General features: G+C 35.4%; 1 protein-coding gene across 1 annotated transcript in view; it reads right to left on the minus strand.

Moving 5' to 3' along the window:
- The window catches only part of LOC147495725 (uncharacterized), an 85,359-nt gene that overhangs the window by 34,116 nt on the left and 32,289 nt on the right, over positions 1–18,954 (minus strand). The window lies entirely within an intron of this gene.

Below are 18,954 nucleotides of genomic sequence, written 5' to 3' on the forward strand. Positions count from 1 at the left end.
CAACCATTTTTTACCAGAGTTGGCATACATAATGTCTTATTGTAACCTTCTGGGGTCCTATCGATTCCATTGGCGTGTTCAGGAAGCTCTCATTTGATATATGAATCTAACCGCCTACTTAATAGTAAAACCGATGCTTCTCAATTATGCCTAGATTGTGGCAAAGAAAAGGTCTTGATAGATGCGCTATCTTGTCATAAGAGTAAGGTGTCGTGTTGAGGGTGCTAAAATATTGAATTTGAACCTGACTGCCTAATTAACTCTAAAACCGATGCTTCTCGCTAGGGACTAGAGTATGGCGTAAATAATGGCCTATCGGGCAGCTATGGTGTCATATCAAGCACGTGTAGTGTTGAGGGTTTTCTATTTTTGAATCTGAATCTAACCGCCTAATTAACACAACATCCGATCCTTATATCAACTACCTAGAGTATGGTGTACATAATTGCCTATCGGGTAGCTATGTTGTCATCAGAGGAACGAGTCGTGTTCAGGAAGCTCTAATTTGATATTTGAATCTAATAACCTAAGTAACATAAAAACCGATGTTGCTCTTTAAAGCCTAGAGGATGGCATACTCAATGTCTTATAGGGACGTTATGCTGTTATATTTGGGATGTGTCCAATTCGGGGTGCACTAATTTAAAATTTGAATCTAACCGCCTAATTAACATAAGAACCTTTGCATCTCTCTACCTACTAAAGAATGGTACACATAATGGCTTATATGGAAATTACGTTGGCACATGTGGAAAGTATCCTGTTCATGCTTCTCTAATTGTTAATTTGAATCTTACCGCTTGGTTAACACAAGAACCTTTACTTCTCCATTTGACAAAAACATGGTATACATCATGTCGTGTACGGTATTATTTAGGCTCCATATCGTAGTAAGGATGGTTCTTCATCCCAGCAACGTTATAATATATTATCTTATTGATATTTTCAGTTAGTATTAAAAATTTGTTGTTCGTTATTGAGTAGAAGTGTACAGGTGTGTTTTCTGGATTAGACTATTGACAAACATTCTCTTGTTGATGTTGTCAGTTAGTGCAACGACATTGAACTTTCTATCTGGTTGTTATTGTGATGTACTTAAGTTAAAATTTTAATATTTCTTATGCCTAGGTTGATATCCTATCAGGTTCTACAAATGGGTGGATCTACAGGGGATCATTGTTGTCAGGTATCTACATTTTGGACCTGATTTGTGTTAGGATAATTTTTGAAAGACGTGGATCGATAGGACCAGGGCTGATACTATACTGTTACACGAATTTTAGGCAAACCTGTTGAAGTTTTTGGCTGATGTTTTACATTGTTAAGGAGAAGTAATGTGAAGTCCATTGGTAATTCACGTAGAGGAGATTCTGCATTACAAAACATGTTATATACAGTGGTAAAAGTCTTTAAACCACAATTTTAAAACTAACAAAGACAAGCACTAATTGAAATTGCAAGAAAACTAGAAAAATATGTGCCAAATAGAAAATTGCAAGAAAACCATCCCATTAGATGACCTTGTAGTTCCCACAAGGTGCCTACAAACACTTGAATCACAAGGTGAAGACACTTTACACTTTTTGCTCTTGTGAGGGAGGGTGCTTACTTCCGCTAGTACCAGCAGCTGTCACCAGTCCACCAATTAGTCCTGTTTGGTCAGATGTGAAATTTTCAACCACACCCATACAACATCCACACAAATGTTCCAACTTTACTCCTTTTAATGGTTGGACATCCTGTATATCTGGGGCATCTCTAATTTGTGCAGATTTTTTTACCCATGGAACCATTGCCAACATTGCGTTCCTACTGACTTTGGGCAATGCATCAAAAACTTTCCTTTTGGATTTGATGATTTGAGATAGAAGTGATCCCGCCTCAGTACCTGCAAATTACTTCAATAAGTGAACTCAAAGCACTCCAACAAACAGGTCTAATTGCATGATAATATCATCTAAGAGATAGTTAAAGTAAAATCCATGTAACCACAAATCTAATCAACATGAATCAAAACATAAAGAATTACCTAAAATTAACTTGATAACAGAACGCGCAGCCATTTGTTCTGCCACCTTTTTGCTCCTGGCAGGAGTACCCGTATATGTTTTACCATGGAAATCCAAAGTTGAGATGAACCCTGGAATAAGACAATTTGACTGGGTAGTTGTAAAAATAGGCATTTCCAAACCAATCTTCACTGTAAATTCATTAAGGATGGATTTGCCATAGGTCATATCCTGCAAAAGTGACTAAAACAAATAAAAATATATAACCTAAGTTACATTGACACGGATATGTGTGTCGGTATCCAACACGGATACGAAGTGTCTGACACAGGAAAATATACAAACTTGAGGCATATCACATACAATGTTTCCACGGACATGTGGACACGTACCCGACATATATTATTTCTAAAATATGGTGTGTCCATGTACCAGAGTATATAACTGTATACCAACCCCCAAATTATACAAAAATAAATAAATAATAAATAAAGCATAAAATTACAAACTAGAAAAACTCAAGTTGGCGTTGACAATGTTGAACATCAACATTTTGTTCTCTCAGTATCGCTTAGCAACATCAGTATATTTACACCAATTATAAAACCCAACAAGCTCATCAAGTAATCCTCTGCACTTCAGGGATACTCAAGATATCTTTACACCAATTATAAAACCCAACAAGCTCATCAATCTGTTTAGCAACACTAGCATAAGCTTTAAAAACTTTCACACATTCCACATACTCCATACCGAAAAATTTATCAAGTAACACTGACAACACTTCACATATATCTCCATACAACTTAAAACTTTCTTGAATAATTGGATACAATGCAATAAGCACCATTCGACAACTCTTCGCCATACCCATCGGTCTACAAGCTAAAAATCGATCAAGAAGAAGCTGTAAATGAGACATCCTTCCTAGAACCCTCTTCGGCTTCATTTCTCGCAATGGAGTTCGAGGTTTTCGCTCCCTAATTCCACGCACATCATTATTAGAGTAAGACCTACAAAAAAACAAAATTCAACGTTATCTAGATGTAACTCATTATACAAGGTTCAAGTATTCATCTGTCCACTCCAATAGAGAAATCTGTAAATGCACCGAAATTCTCATTATCAATAACTTAAACAGACAAAAATCCCAATGTACATAAACAATGTAAATAACTTAAACAGAAGAAAATCCCAATTAATGTCATTTTTAGGACACATTTTCGATGGTGTATGAACATGTGACATACATTTCCAAGAACAGGAACAACAATAGCTTGAAGCATCCGTGAGAGGACAGAGTCCTTTGCTCCATCAATATCTTTGCTTACTGTATTTATAGTAAACAAACCAAAGACTTCTTTGTTTAATATGATAATATAACACCAAAATGCCCTCCCATTATCACCATCATAATTAAAAAACAAAAAAAACAAACAAACAAACAAACAAACAAAAAAAAAAAAAAAAAAAAAAAAAAAAACCACCCTTAAATTGCACTAATAAAGCTTGGCCAATTTGGGCAACAAAGTCAAAGACCACTTTATACATACAATGTCTAATTAGAACAAAAAAAAAATGTCAACTCATTCCTATCTAAGAAAATTACACCAAGAAATTAATAACAGTAGATAAATTGAGGAGAGAGGACAATAAAATTACCTCTTTTACAACTGAATTGAAACTTAGAAGCAGAAGGCAAAGACGTGTGGAGAAGAAGAACCAATTTCGCGTGGAGAAGAAGAACCCAATTTCTCGTGGAGAAGAACCTAATTTCGCAAATTTTTGTTTTTTGTTTTGAAATAGTTTGAAATTTTGAAATTTCGCGATTTTTGAGTGAATTAGATTTGATAATCTTGAGAAAAGATCTGAGAGACCAGGAGGGGTGTGAGATAAGGGTGGCACCCCTATAGCCTAACTTATATATACTAGCAAAAATGCACGTGCTCTGCACATGCTTGACAAACAAATTTTATTGAAGAGAGTGAACATTTTATGCCTTTATGAATTTTTTTTAGAATTTGAACTGAAACCCAATTCAGTATATTCCCGCTATCCAAGTTCATAAAAATAAAAATGATTACTCGAGCTTTTTTCCATATTGTTTTCTGAACATTTACAATCACTTCAATAACTTCTAGTGACCAACTCAAGTTTGAGTGGAGTTCATGCAATAATACGTTTAAAAGGAAAAAATATGATCACCATGTACATGAAACTACAAAAGCAATAGATCATAGTTGGTTACACAGCTCTGAGAGATTCAAAGAAGTCTTTGGGTTCAAAGCAAAGGGAAACATGTATACTAAGCAAGGAGCCTTTGACCTTCACAATGTAAAAGCTGTAAAAAGAAGCAATGCCCATTTATATATTTTAATACAAACTAAAACTGTAATCCATTTCTTGCTACAAAAACACTTGTAAAAAATTGAAGAAAATCAGTCGACTTGCTAACAAATTCTCTGTCTTCACTTTTGCTATTCCATACTATTTAAAATTCATACTGAGTTAAAATTGTTCGACAAAGCTTAACCTCAGAATATCTTTTCCCATTGAAAAGTACATCCGTTGTGAAACATATAGTGATCACCATATATAAGATAAAACCAGACACTCAACCTACTCAAAAGTTACAATAAGACAAAAAAAAAAAAAAAAACAACTAAAAAAAACACAGAGAGGACATGCTCCTTAACACAGACATAGGATTTCCATATGTGGCAACTCCCATGCATTCATCCTCTTCTTATAATTCTTATATGCATCTGAAAAATGAAAAAGAACGGATAAGTATGAAAAGTCAAGTAAATTGAGAATTCAAATACATGGGGTTAACACATTGATATAAAAGTATAAGAAAAAAAAAAACACATATTGCTTGTATAGTTAGCAATGTCACTAAACCAAAGGATATAGTTTAGCCAATTGGAAATTGAAATGATTTGCATAAGTGATTTTTACAAACATATGCAATAAACTTGATAGTAAGGATGACAATAGAGACCTGAATGAATGTCTAAATTAAAAACCATACATCCATAAATCACTTTGGTACAAAGCAAGTTGTGGAGGGAATATTTACCCAAGGTTTAAGGAAATTAAAAACACTAAATTAAAATAGTTGTAAACATTAATCTTAATTTCAAGCCTCGCTCACCACCTTGATGTCCATTGAGGGTTAAAAGTTAACAACAAAATCATTCAACAACCTTTCAAACATAATGATTTATTTGTTCAATATACCTACACCAGAAATAGTAACTAAAACCTTGGTCGACATCTGCATATCGATAGATTTAAGGAATGAGTTCTAATCAATCTATCCTATGGTATAAGAGTTTCACGAATAAATCAATAATATTAAAATTTTAAAAAAATAAAAAAATAAAAAGTTATAAAGTTATAAAGTTGAGTAGGCACTTACAAAGTATTGACCAACTGTGGGAAAGTGCATATGCCTTGGATTGTTAAATTTCTCCAATTACTTGAAAGCAGTTTGAATTCCTAGTCTAAGAGCAATTGTTTAATATTTTCCCTCGTCTTGTACCTTTGGTTGAATTTTGATTTGTAAGTTGTGAGATGATTGAAAGTAAGGTCTAAAAACTCATTTCTCCTTAAACAATCAAATTACTAAAATGTGGAAAATCCAACATACCAATGCCCTACAAAGCTAAACAGATTCGGTCATGATAAAAAAAAAAAAAATGTGTTAGACTCCATTGGTAAAAATTCATAATCCAACCAATGTCACCTACAACACATAAATTATAAGCTATTGAAGTCTTTCAGGGTTGTCAAGATAGGGAAAAGAATTCTACCTTTAGTTCGTAGGCACATACCAAGATACATTGTTCTATTTGCAAAAGTCCCCACTCATTGCTATCGGAAATAATATGAGACCTAAAAACCAGGAATCATACAAAAAAAGAGTTAATGCATAATATCTAAGTCGAAATGTCATCATGAAGTTAGAGGAAAACTATTAACATCAATAATCTAAAACATGTTTCACTAAAGCTACGTCACATTGCCCAATCCCTACCGCTTGGATTTTAACATTAGGAAACTCTCCAAAACGAATCATCCTCCCCCACATTCATCTTATTTTATGAAAAATCCAACCTATTATAAACCCTATAGTCCAATAAGTTCAAGCTCAAGAGGTAGACCCTAAAACTTAGACAAACTTTATATTTCATAATGCAACCAAAACATCCTACCTTATCTAAGAAGAAAAAAATTGCCTCCCTTGACGTGGAAAAAGGGAAGAGGTTTAATATGAATATAAGAGTCTTAAGTATATACAGCCCGGCCATCATTATTCACGCATAACATGACATTTAAGAAATTGATCTAAACCTCGAACAATGGCAATCTAAGGTACTTTCTTTGGGGATTCTTGGGCATTTAAACCATAAAAACAATGTTTGAATTTTGAGATTAACATTGACAACATCAACTATATATGATAATACGCCTCTCACATCTAAAAGCACAGAGTGTTACATAAGTCAAGGCCACTCAAACCAAAACTAAAATATAAAATCTCAGTAAAGTTTAAGAGATTTTGTATGAATTCATATTTAAATGTTGGTTCTGGCCATTCATTTATAACAACAACAGATTTAAGAATCGGACAATCATAATAACAGGCATAGCCATCAATGCATAGAGCCTATAAATCTTTTTTCTTGCTTTTTCTTACATTTGTTTTTGTGTATCTAAAAGTTCTTGTTTTACATTGTTAAGGCAACTTACATTTATATCAAGCAATAGTAATCTTAAAAAGGAGACTATGTTGTTGTGTATCTAAAATATTTGTGTTCAAGTAGTTACAAAGATTAAGAGGTGTAGGGAAAAAGACAAACCAATGAGACCCGGCTACTATGCTCAATTGCATTGGCAACACCAACAGCCCTTAAGTTGTCACTGTTTGTAACACTTCCCGGACATCATTCATGTTGCTCACATGGGATTCAACCAATCCTAGAACATGATAGACTCCATTTGCCACTTGCCTAATTTCAAACCTAAACACATAGAAATATCACTTAGGCATAACCTATTTATCGCTTTTCAACAAAAATATTAAAAAAACTACAAAGTATTACCATTAGCGGTAAAAAAAAAAAATGTAAAATAACATTCTAATTACCTATTTGAAGTTACTGTAGACTGAGATCCAGGCACAAGTAGGTCTCGAATTTGTTCATTATAGACTTTACATAAACTTCATAGTGTTATAGTCCCTGACGATCTCTCATGGTGTGAAACAACGCCTCAAGCCAGAGTTACACAATTTACACCACGATCTTCTTTTGGGCCCTCCATCGTAAATGTCTTTTCAAAGTCCCTATTTGTCCATAAGCAATTATACAGACATTGTAGACATCTAACACAGATGTGGCAAACGGGCCTGTAAAAGAAAATTGTAATGTCATTAGAGACTATCAAGTCAAAAACCTTCAGGCATTGTGTCTAACTCTATATAAGCATCATGCACATTAGAAGAACATTTCAACAACTTACCAATAACGTAATCACAGTACTGCTTGGAATTTAGATCCAATATAAATCTAGTGTGTGCTCCTGAAATGACATTAAATAAAGAAATAGCTTATCAATGCCACATAAAATTGACCAAGTGAAAAAAACAAACAAACCTGTTGTGACCTAGAACATTAGATAGTTTGCTTTAAAATGTGTTGCATGCAAAAATACTCTCTAAGAGTTGGTTTGTTGAAGCAGCAGTCTTTATTAAGATTTTCCTGTCTTATTTGGACATCAACCAATATAAGTAGTTTTTGGTGGGGGGTCCTCTAATGCATCAAGTAATAAAGTAACTAATCGACTCAAGCAAGAAGTTTGTGTTTTTCTTTTTTCCTAAAAGTGTAATTAAATATAGTCCAATGTTTCTACTTGTTTACAAAATACTTCCAGCTTTAAACTTTGCCATTCTAATACGCTGCCCTAGTGCACTAATTTTGATTCCCAGACATCTAGTAAGAATGTGATATACCATAAGATCTATAGAACCTTCATTTTTTTTTTTTTCAATTCCACAAGCGGATAGGCAAAGATGTTCTTGAATCTGAAAGTACATAGTATGACCCATGGTTCTAAACCATGAAATAAACTTATGTCATTATCATGGAGAGCATCTAGAGGAACCTTGTCAATATACAGCTCCATGATAGATGAAACAATCAATTCTCAATTTCAATAAGAAGGCTAATCTAGCACCCTAACAAAAAGAGAGAAACAACTCTTACCCTTTCTAGTTGCAATTTGCTAGGATGCTCGGAAACTCCTTTCAAAACCAGCCAGACAAATTTTTGGATGATTTGGAGGACGCTTTGCAAAAATTGTTCAAGAATACATGTGATATAGGGGGTCGGTTGGTACTATTAGCCAACAAACCTTCAAGCGACCGGTGAGTTGGTACTATTGAATGCATATTCAAAGCTTTATGGAATCTACCAAACTCTTGTAGTTATCCTTCGGAACTTAATTACAGGCTTCCAAGACGACGACATATCAAGCAAATTCATTTCAGAAATCAAGTATTCACACCTTCTAGTTGGTCCATCTCATTCCCTCGATCTTGCAGAAGTCAGAGACGCATCCTCAGACACACTATTGTCTTGATTTTGCCATGATCTAACTCCTCAAACCTTTAGGGAAAAAAATGCTTCGAATTGAATCAATAATTGTTACTCATACCGAATCAATAATTGTTAAGAAAGAGGCTTACATTCTTGCTCTTCTTGATAGTAACACGACCTAACCTTGGAATGGGTTGCATACCAAGCTTTAGCATTGCCTTGTGACTCTTCTTCTCGCTTCTGCTCTGTTTATTAGACCGGCTTCCATCTGCTAGCTTACCTGCACATGTGAATGGAAACCCAACATTGTAAAACTGAAGAAATAGAAGTTGATCGAAAAATACTCAAAAGTACAACCCAACCACAAAAAGAAGAAAATTAAGCTTAGTCTCTATTGTCTTGCGCTAGTAATCTTCTTACCTTCAGCATCATAATTGTTCCTCTAGCAAGCATGGAAGTATCTTGAGATTAGTACGACTTACTGATTATTATGCACTGATGGAAACCAAGGAACTCAATTTTTTGGTGCCACAGGAGCTTAGGCAGCAGATTCCAAATGAAAAATATCCCAAGCGACTTTTGCAAGGGATCTTATAATTGACTATACTTTTTTCCATGTTCACCAGGCAGCCTAATCAACTCAACAATATCAGGAAGACACTTTACTTTTCTAAGAGGACATATGAGAGATTCTTCCCGAAATCCTACGTAAGCGAAGTTTTACAGTATTGAACATTTCAATACCAACATTACCATAAGAAACCCCTTTATATGTATTTCATAGAGGAAATTTACATGGTCAATCATGCATACCTAGATATATACAAACTAAGCGCCAGTTATCAGCTTTGTGCACATTTTATAACCAAAATATACCATTCAGAAGTCAGTGGTAACAAAGCCAAAGAGTAGCGATCATATACATACTTATTGGGAAAAATGTGTTCCTCTTTTTATTGTAGCATAATCGAAGCCTCTTTTTATTGAAGCATATTTATTGGGAAAAATGTGTTCCTCTTATAAAACAGGTAGAAGAGAAGCGAGAAGTATATGAAGCCATTATCGAAGCCAAAAAACTGATGCGAACAGATTATTACGAAAGCAATAAACATATTACAGAAACTATTTGCAATCGATATCAAACCTGTAAACTTTGCTGCTTGAACCAAGGTGACTCCTTGTAATGTATAAGATGAATTCATTGAAGCGAGCACGAAACATTAAACAGTAATTCCAGTGTATATAAACAAAGTTTAGAGAGAAAATTGCCTTTAGAAGGATGCTCAAATCCAGAATCAACGTAGCTCAGGCTTTAAAAGAAAGTTTCGAAATCCCGAACTATGAATTCCAACGTAGCCCCTGCACCACCAATACAATATCCAAAAAATCAATAAAACCACCACTTTGTTATATAACAAAACAAATCCATATAAATATACTTACTTCTTAGCAGATTCGTTTGTGGGTTTAGTTCCAATGGAATCGGGTGCTTTATCTTCATCTTCTTCGTAATCGATTAGTTCTTCTTCATTATGGATAGTATATCATCTAGAGAGGGCATGTCGGCGGACGCGTTGTGAAGGTCGGCTGAAAAGTGTTGGCAGAAATTTCAGAGCTAATCTTTGTCAAGTTAGCTCGTCCATCCAAGCCCATACATGGTCGCTTTACCCGCACCACGTGTATGTGACGGAGGTATATGGTGTTGTGGCTGCGTCGCGAAGCCTATTTGGATAGTATTCAGACCTCGGACCACTCATATCTTGTTGTATGTTTTGTCAAGCTAGGATGCCAATTGGGCTTAGTATTATCGCGCCAAGTACAAATATACAATGTTAGGTATCTACCTAGTCCATAGAGCATCTTACAACTCGATTAGTTTGCCTACTTGACTTTGGTCCTTATCATCTGCTACAATGTGCATTAAACTCTGCTACTCTGTAAGTGTGCATGCAAGCATTTCGTGTGATTTTTTGTTTAATATTCATCGGGCAGAATTGAAAATATTTTTCATGATTCCTAGACCATCAAATTATTAGATTCCAAAATCTAGGGTGACATCATCTTTACCAACAATCTTGACCTCTAGTATATTAGCAACATATGAGTAGACAGATTAATTCTAATTCTGCAAACGCACCCTTTGATAATAAACTGTCTTAAATTGCTGATTCATGAAGAGAATATAGAAACTGGGGAAGTGAAGATGGAGGGAAATTTTCCGTTATGGAACTTCTTTGATTATGGTGTAACAGTTTTTCTTTTGGAATGGGGGGTATGCAAGAGTGTTAAATGCCAGTTAAAACTTAAAGAGGTGGGGAAGCGTTTTCTGTTTTTGCCGGTTTGCACGGAAGGAAATCGTCTATAAGTCTTTGAAGGAACCATCGGTGGACGCGTCGGCTCAAGTTATTCTTTTGGTAGGATCGTAAAACTTCGGTTCATTCGAAAAAAAAATTGATTTGGAATTTTAATTTAGTCCGGAATTTATTAGTTTTGTTTAACGTTTCGGACACAATCATTGGCTTCTTGAAATTTTTGAGAGATGAAGCCAAGTGAGGAGCCAATCTATCGGAAATTTGGAACCCCTACCGTATCCACCACTCACCTGACACCTCATATACTTTTAGCTCAAGAGCACTTCTACATTGGTTCTATGACGATGGTGATCAGCCTCAAATTTCTTGTTTAGCTCAAAATATATCTGAATGACTTTCCAAACTTGCCTAGAGATGTATGCCTGCATTTGGCTTAAACCCAAATTATCAGTTATTAAAAACAATGCAAATTTCTAGAATAATCTGCAGTTCAATAATCATTTAGCAACAAAAAATAAAGGGTGGATCAATCAGAAATATGCAACAGGGCTAAAGGCCATCAGTGGAGAATACAAAACTGATTCAGTCATCTGTTAGTTGTTACATAGGCCTAAAATGATTGACGAACCTCCCCACCCAAAAAACATGATTCCTCAAAAGCCTCAACTCTGCAAGATGATCGGCTGCAATATTACTTGGTGGCTAGGCATATTAAATAAGGCACTCAAACTTGGATCAGACAACATTACCGCAGATCGAGAACAATAGTCCATCCTGAAAAACAGGATCCAAAGAGATGATAAAGTTATACAAAAGTCCTTCGCCAGCGACATTTAAGTTCTTAATCCCCCCACCCGACTACTACATTCGACCCGTGGTGGAGGCCGGACTCCTTGAAAATCGCAAATGATGAAGGCTTTAGCTTTCCAACAGCCAAATCCGCACCCAATGCCACCGAAGTGAGAATAGAGCTTTTTTTCTTTATAAAGAAAAATGAAGCCATCCTCCTGTCAAAGGAGAGTGAAGAAAAACTTTGACAACCGACAAGTATTTGGAGTTTGTGACCTTTGCCAACCGCCATGATAGAATGAAGAATCTGTCACCACCAAAAGTCCAAAAGCTCAAAAGTCCCTGTCGGACCATTGGAAATAATTCGCAAATAAGTTCAAAACCATTGAGGAGATATCGAAAGCAACACATATCATGCCAAAACCCCGGTATAAGATAGTGTAGCAGAGCGATTATGTCTTGCATCGAGGTGGGAAAGACGGAAAACCAAGGAACATACTTTAAACAACTTCAAACAACTTTACCCTCTGCCCACATGAAGTCTTTATATACTTAAGGGCAGACAAAAAAAATTAAACATTACCAAGTTTGAGTTAATCAAAATGAAATTAAAAAAAAAACGCAATTCAAAGCCATCAAATTAAAACGATTATGAAAGCAAATCATCAAATTTAGGAAGCGACAAATGAAACTTCAGCAGATATGGAGAAGCATTTAAAATGGAAGCAACATAGAGGAGATCGAAATCTGAAACTTACTTCATCATGAAATCAAGCCATGCTTGGGGGTTCTTCCGAAGAGCATTCACGACTGGTGCATACTCGTGGGGCTCAAGTCCATACTCGACAAGAGCTCTCCAACCTCAATGACCTCTGCGGTTTACACGAGAAAAGAATTTTACATGCTTAGCATAAATTGAAAGAGGATGCATATTTTTCCTGCCAAACTATGTGATTATAAGCCAAACTCGTTGCATTAAAAATAATGAATGTATTAAAAAAATATACAAAGGAGAAGAAGAAAAAGAAAGGCACATGTCGGGGACGATAACTCTTTTCCCATCTCTATTCAAATCCCCAACACCCTCAAAACCCTTCCCTTCATCTTCTACATCATCTTTTTAGCAGTGAATTAATCCAAACAAAAATCTCAAAAATCTCAAAATCTGATGAATAAAAGGAAATTCTAGTGATTTAAAAAATTGAAAGTAACAATCATACCTAATTTAGAGAAATAGTCAGATGGTTTTCTTGTCCATGGCCTTATAATTTTTTAATAATGAGAGGAGATTGGAGAGAAAAAGAGAAGCTAGAACGATGTAACTGGTTTTCTAGTCGTGTCATAAAGACATGTATACATAAATATCTATTTTTCAACATTTGTGCAACTCGCAAAATCAGATCATGGTGTTGTAATGAATTAGAACATGATACAAACTTTTGTACCTTGGAGTATCCAAAGTCACATATCTTCAATCGTGGAGAGCAGGGCTTCCGGCCCGATGGCGTGTTCTCCAACTTCAGATCACGATGGCACACTTGCTTCAATTAAAAATTGAAACAACTACGTTAAAATTCCATATAAATCTCTATCGGTAATCACGCTCCATAATAATAAAGGCAAAATGCACGGTTTATAATTAAAAAAAAACACTTTTACCATCGAATGACAATAACTAACTCTGATATAAGCCATTGAAAGAAGAAACGGGCCTGCAACAGAATAAGGGGAAAAAGAAATCAATGAATGCACACGACATCGGGTGGTAAAAGTGAAAATGTAGACCACCAACCTCATCTTCATTTGAAGCGGCCAGGCATTACATATAATTTCGAGAAGCTCTCCACCGGACGATATTCCATTACAATAGCTAGATGGGTCGGTGTTAATACAACCTTGAGTGCATTCAAAGCATCAACAAAAAAAAAAAAAACTTCGGTTTTCATTCCTTCCAATATATACTCACAGAAATAAATAATTTCATACCAACCTCTTTGAATCTAATGATATTAGGATGCCTCAATGACCTATGATTAATAATCTCCCTTTGGACATTTTCATCTATCCGTAATAGGTTAAGAAACAAAAGGCCTACTGAATTGTCTTGAGTGAAGGCTTGGTTGAAGGCTTGGTTGAGACGTCCGATTATTTGTGGGAGAACTGAATTGGAAGAGAGAGAATGATGTTTTCTGTTTGCAAAAGAGAGGGGGAGCCGTAAAGTCAATGTATTTAAAGAGGTTGGTATGAAATTAGACCATAATTAATGGTAATTGAAGTGGGTATTAATGGTAGTTAAGTGGCAAAAACCGCGTACATGTCAATATAGAGGCGTGGATTTGGTTTTTGCCCTTAATTTACATAAAACTCCTTTGTCTGTGTGTTGTAATGGAAGGGTATAAATGGAAATACAAAAATAAATGACGAAATAGTCCTTTTTAAAGACATTGAATAATATTTTTTGTATTAAATTAGGGGTATTAGGCGGTAGAAAAAAAAGGTCGGGTCTAATTTAAAAGGCCGGATTAATTATGGTGTATTTTACTAATAGAAAAATATATATATATATATATATATATATATATATATATATATGGGTTAGGATACAGCCACATCAGTAGCCACATTGTGGACACAGCCGATCCACACCTTTCATCTCCCCATCAACCCAACTGATCCTACGGACAATAGAAATTCCAGAAATTTTGAAAAACGAAATTCCAGAAAAACCAAAATTTCAGGAATTTTGAAAACAAAAATTTTGAAACCAAAATTTTGAAATGTTTACCTTCTTCTCCAAAAAAAAATCAGTGTGACAATCTCCTCCAATTTCAGTGTGACAATCATTGTGACAATCAGTGTGATAAACAATCGAAATAGGATTCAAATAAAAAATCGAATGTTTACCTTCTTCTCCAAAAAAATAAGTGTTTACGAATCAATCTCCAAAAAAAAATCCGGTGGACCTGACTACACTCTCCGAAAACAATTAAGGTTTGTGTTTACATTCTCTCTTTTAATCTTATCTCCAAAAACCTTAATTGTTTCAATCGAAAACAATGTGCTAATTAACCATTGTTGTGTTGAATTAAGGTGTTCATTGATGAATCAATCTTCGTTTCAAGCTTGGTTTAAGGTCGGAGCAACCTTTATTTTCACAGGTTTGTTTCTTCCATTCAAACAAGATTTTGTTGTTCATAAATTGGGATTTTGCTTCTTTTTTATGGAACTAATTGGCGTTGCTATGGGTTTGTTTGATATTTGTTTGCTTTATAAACATTTAAGTGGGATTGAATTATTAATTGAAGATATTTTGTTTGTTTACTTGATTGGATTTATAAGAGATGAATGATTCAAAATAAATAAATCATTAAATCAAGCAATGAAGTTATGAACGGTGAACTCTGTCAGAGTTCGGTGAACTCTATCAGAGTTTTGAACTCTTTCAGAGTTCAGAGTTTTGAACTCTGTCAGAGTTTTGAACTCTTTCAGAGTTTAGAGTTTTGAACTCTGTCAGAGTTCGGTGAACTCTTTCAGAGTTCAGAGTTTTGAACTCTTTCTGAGTTCAGAGTTTTGAACTCTGTCAGAGTTCGGTGAACTCTGTTAGAGTTTTGAACTCTGTCAGAGTTCGGTGAACTCTTTCAGAGTTCAGAGTTTTGAACTCTTTTCGGGGAGTTCGGTGAACTCTGTCGAGTTCACCGAACTCTTCGAGAGTTCAAAGTTTTGAACTCTGTTATAAGAGATGAATGATTCAAAATAAATAAATCATTAAATCAAGCAATGAAGTTATGAGCGGTGAACTCTATCGAGTTTTGAACTCTGTTAGAGTTAGGTGAACTCTTCGAGAGTTGAGTTTTGAACTTCTCGTCGAGTTGGTGAACTCTTCGAGTTTTGAACTACTCGTCGAGTTGAGTTAAGTTAATTGGCTCATTTGAAATGAAGTGAGTTAGAGCCACCCTCGAAATATGTATACTTTTTCCTCTTTGTCTCAGTGTAATCCGCCTTTGTGAGCTACAACAAGCTTTTAGATGCATCCGCATTGTGCGATTAGGTTTTAAGTTGTTCTTGGATCTCGGTTTAGCTTGACTTTCTATATAAAATTGGAAAACTCAACTTTTTATTGGTTTGTTGGACAAGTGAAGTAGGGAAGAACTCACTTTTATGGTTGTGCATGGGCTTTCTTTTTTGTATTTAGTGGGATCGGGGACTTACGTGGAAATGTGTTTGAAGCTTGCGATGTTTTGGTTTTGAAAGACATTTGATTCTCTTGCAGAAACCCGGAGAGGCCTCTCTTTATCTCTTTTTTCATTCGTTGCCATGAAGAGAGTGTGGAATACCCTCTTCTCTTTAGTTCACCTTAACAATCATTGTAAGAGACTGGAATTTGTACAAAGTACGACATATGACATCGATTGCATTGATTTTATCTTAAGTCTTCTAAGCCATATTTCCAGCAGGCCTCCTCTAACACTAGGTTTAAAGCCCAAATGTTCACCAAACTCGTGTCAAAATACTTTCATGAGTCTTGACCCAGTTGGACTAGGGTAATAGACTTGACCCCCTGTTTGTAAAGGTTCTGCGGGGAAGATACTTTATGTGGTTGGTTTTCCCTTCTTTTGACTATGTACTTTTACTATAGGCTAATGGAAGCCTTTTCTTTGTGAAGTTTTACTTAGTACCTCGTACTTTACTTCTTTAAAGTCTATATGAAAAAAGGATCTGTTGATACAAAATTGGGAAGTTGAAGTTAGAATATCTAATGTGAAGGCGTGAGGCTAATTCTTAAATACGTTTTAGAGATGAAGTTGCAAAGGAAAAGGTGATTTGGATAGTTATACAATCGGAGGTGTCCAAGAAGAGATATCTTGACCGGATTGATGATGACAAAAATCAAATTTTGGATTTTTGCTAAGTAACATGGACACTTTGTATATGACATATGGCCACTTCCATAGTTATTTATCTGTAAAGAGACACTTTTAAGGTCTTGAACCCAAGAGTTAGTTGTGTAACTAAAGAATAGAAATAGTTTTATTTTTAATTAGTCGTGTCCTTGTGTCCTAGTTCAAATAGGTCGTAGTTTTCTTTTTATTGGTTTGTTAGACAAGTGTAGCTAAATGGATGTTTGTTTGTTTGGATTTTTTTGTTCTGTAGATGGAAAGAACTCTGTGCAATAGGTGTGGTGATAACACTCATTCATCAGAGAAATGTTGTTGGTTGTCTACGCCTTGTTGCATTCGAAAATGTCGTGGAAGTAGGATCCTGAAACAGTCGAGCCAAATCCAATCTCTTGGGAAAAAATTTTTGACTGTCCGCTGCGGAGACTTCCAATGGTTGGAAGGCGAGAGCATCGTCATTAGTACCTCTAGAGAATCTAGGATCTGCGACGGAGTTGAATTGGCGGGGGTGAGAAAGGTTAATACAACAATGAAGAAAACGGAAAATGAAGGCAGAAAATTCTTGAATTGCACCGAGTGTGGGAAGGATTTTGAATGGTTGGATACTTTGTTAGCTTGGTTAAGGAGCAACATTGAGTTGGCAGCGAGTTCAAGCTCTTCCACGATCACCTCTTCCTCGTCTCAAAAAAAAGATAAAAAGTCAAAATTACACTTGAAATTGACGACGATGGTTTGTCGAAAAGAATTGAGTTTCATTGTAAAATTAGATGAGTCGTGGTTGATTTCAAGTTCTTTGTATTGCGTTTTTTGTGAACTTGTGGTGAATGTAATTATCTTTGGTTAATTCATTTTGTGAACTTCTTTGGTTAATCCATTTTGCTTATCTTGGTAACAACTTGTGGTGAACTTGTGGTTATGACTCGATGTAACTATGACTCACACGGTTATGAACTTGTGGTGAACTTGTGCTTATCTTGTAACTATGACTCGATTTATTTGCTCTGAGAATCTTGTGTTGATGTAACAATGAATAAATTTGATTGGTAGTTTGTTCTAATAACAATGAATAAGTTTGATTGGTAGTTTGTTCTAATAGTTTCTGTCGAGGAAAATAAAAACTAAATAAAAGGCATCCACAGTTCCTACAACTTAAATAGTTTTTTGTCATAAACATAAAGATAAACAAGTTCCTACAAGTTTTGTCGGAGAGAACAAGTACAAGGCTGTCGAGTATTGGTATTTCCACGAAACATACAAAAAAACCGCCAAGTAGAATAGAAAAAGACAATGAGAACACCGACTGAAAAAAGCACAAGCTAACATAACATAACACAAGTGCGTACTAGTTTTACACTCCGACAACTTGGCATTTTAGTTTGTCATTGCTCAAATCCCAAGCGACATGGCCACACCGTTTGGGACTAAATCCAAAGCGGTATGATCACACCGTTCAAAGAGAAAAAAAACAGACCACCATTTTTATCAAGCTCAAATCCCAAGCGGCATGGCCACACCGTTTGGGACCCTGAAAACGGTGTGGCGCGACCGTTCAAGAGAGAAAAAAACAGATCACGCTCAAATCCCAAAGCGAAATTTCAGAAAAACAAAATTTTGCAAAAAAAAAAAAACACGAAATAAACAAAACATTACATCGAGAATTTCCTTATTTCTCTATTTCTCATTAATTTCTCTATTTTGAATTTCCTTATGCATTTTTTCTCGACTAGCCTTATTATACATTTACACTTGTGACTTGCTTAAATGGACAACAATTTGTTTGAGTTGTAGTTGCTACTATACTTTGTTCACAATGCCCTTGTTTCCACAATTTTGACATTTTTTTGTTACTGTAGATGGACGACTCAATATTGATTGATGAAGTCGGAGAGAAGGAAGAATACGGTTCAGGTGAGCTAATGTTTCAATTTTATTTTCGATTTCTACCACGAATTCAATCTTGTATTATTATTGTACCGTGTTAGTTTATTTGTTTTATTTTTGACGTGGACACATTTATTTGCAGTACCAGAGTCTTTTGCGGCACCTTCTGCGGCACCTTCTGTGGCATTTTCTTCCTCTGTTCAACCTCCAGAGTTTGAAGTGGAAGTGGAAATTGTGAAGCCACCATGTTTGGGAATGTGTTTTGAAACTCTTGAGGCAGCAAAACAATTCTATATAGCTTACGGAAAATCGTTTGGATTTAGTCCAGTAATTCGAAGCTCTGAAAAATCAGTTTCTCGTTCGGATGAAGTTAGTAGTTGTCAAATGACTTGCTCGCGATTTGGGGTTTATAGAGATCGAGGAGGCAAAAATAAGAATGTGGATGGAACTGAGAAAGAAGTGA

This window comes from Coptis chinensis, chromosome 6, assembly GCF_015680905.1.
Source record: "Coptis chinensis isolate HL-2020 chromosome 6, ASM1568090v1, whole genome shotgun sequence".
NCBI classification, from domain to species: domain Eukaryota; kingdom Viridiplantae; phylum Streptophyta; class Magnoliopsida; order Ranunculales; family Ranunculaceae; genus Coptis; species Coptis chinensis.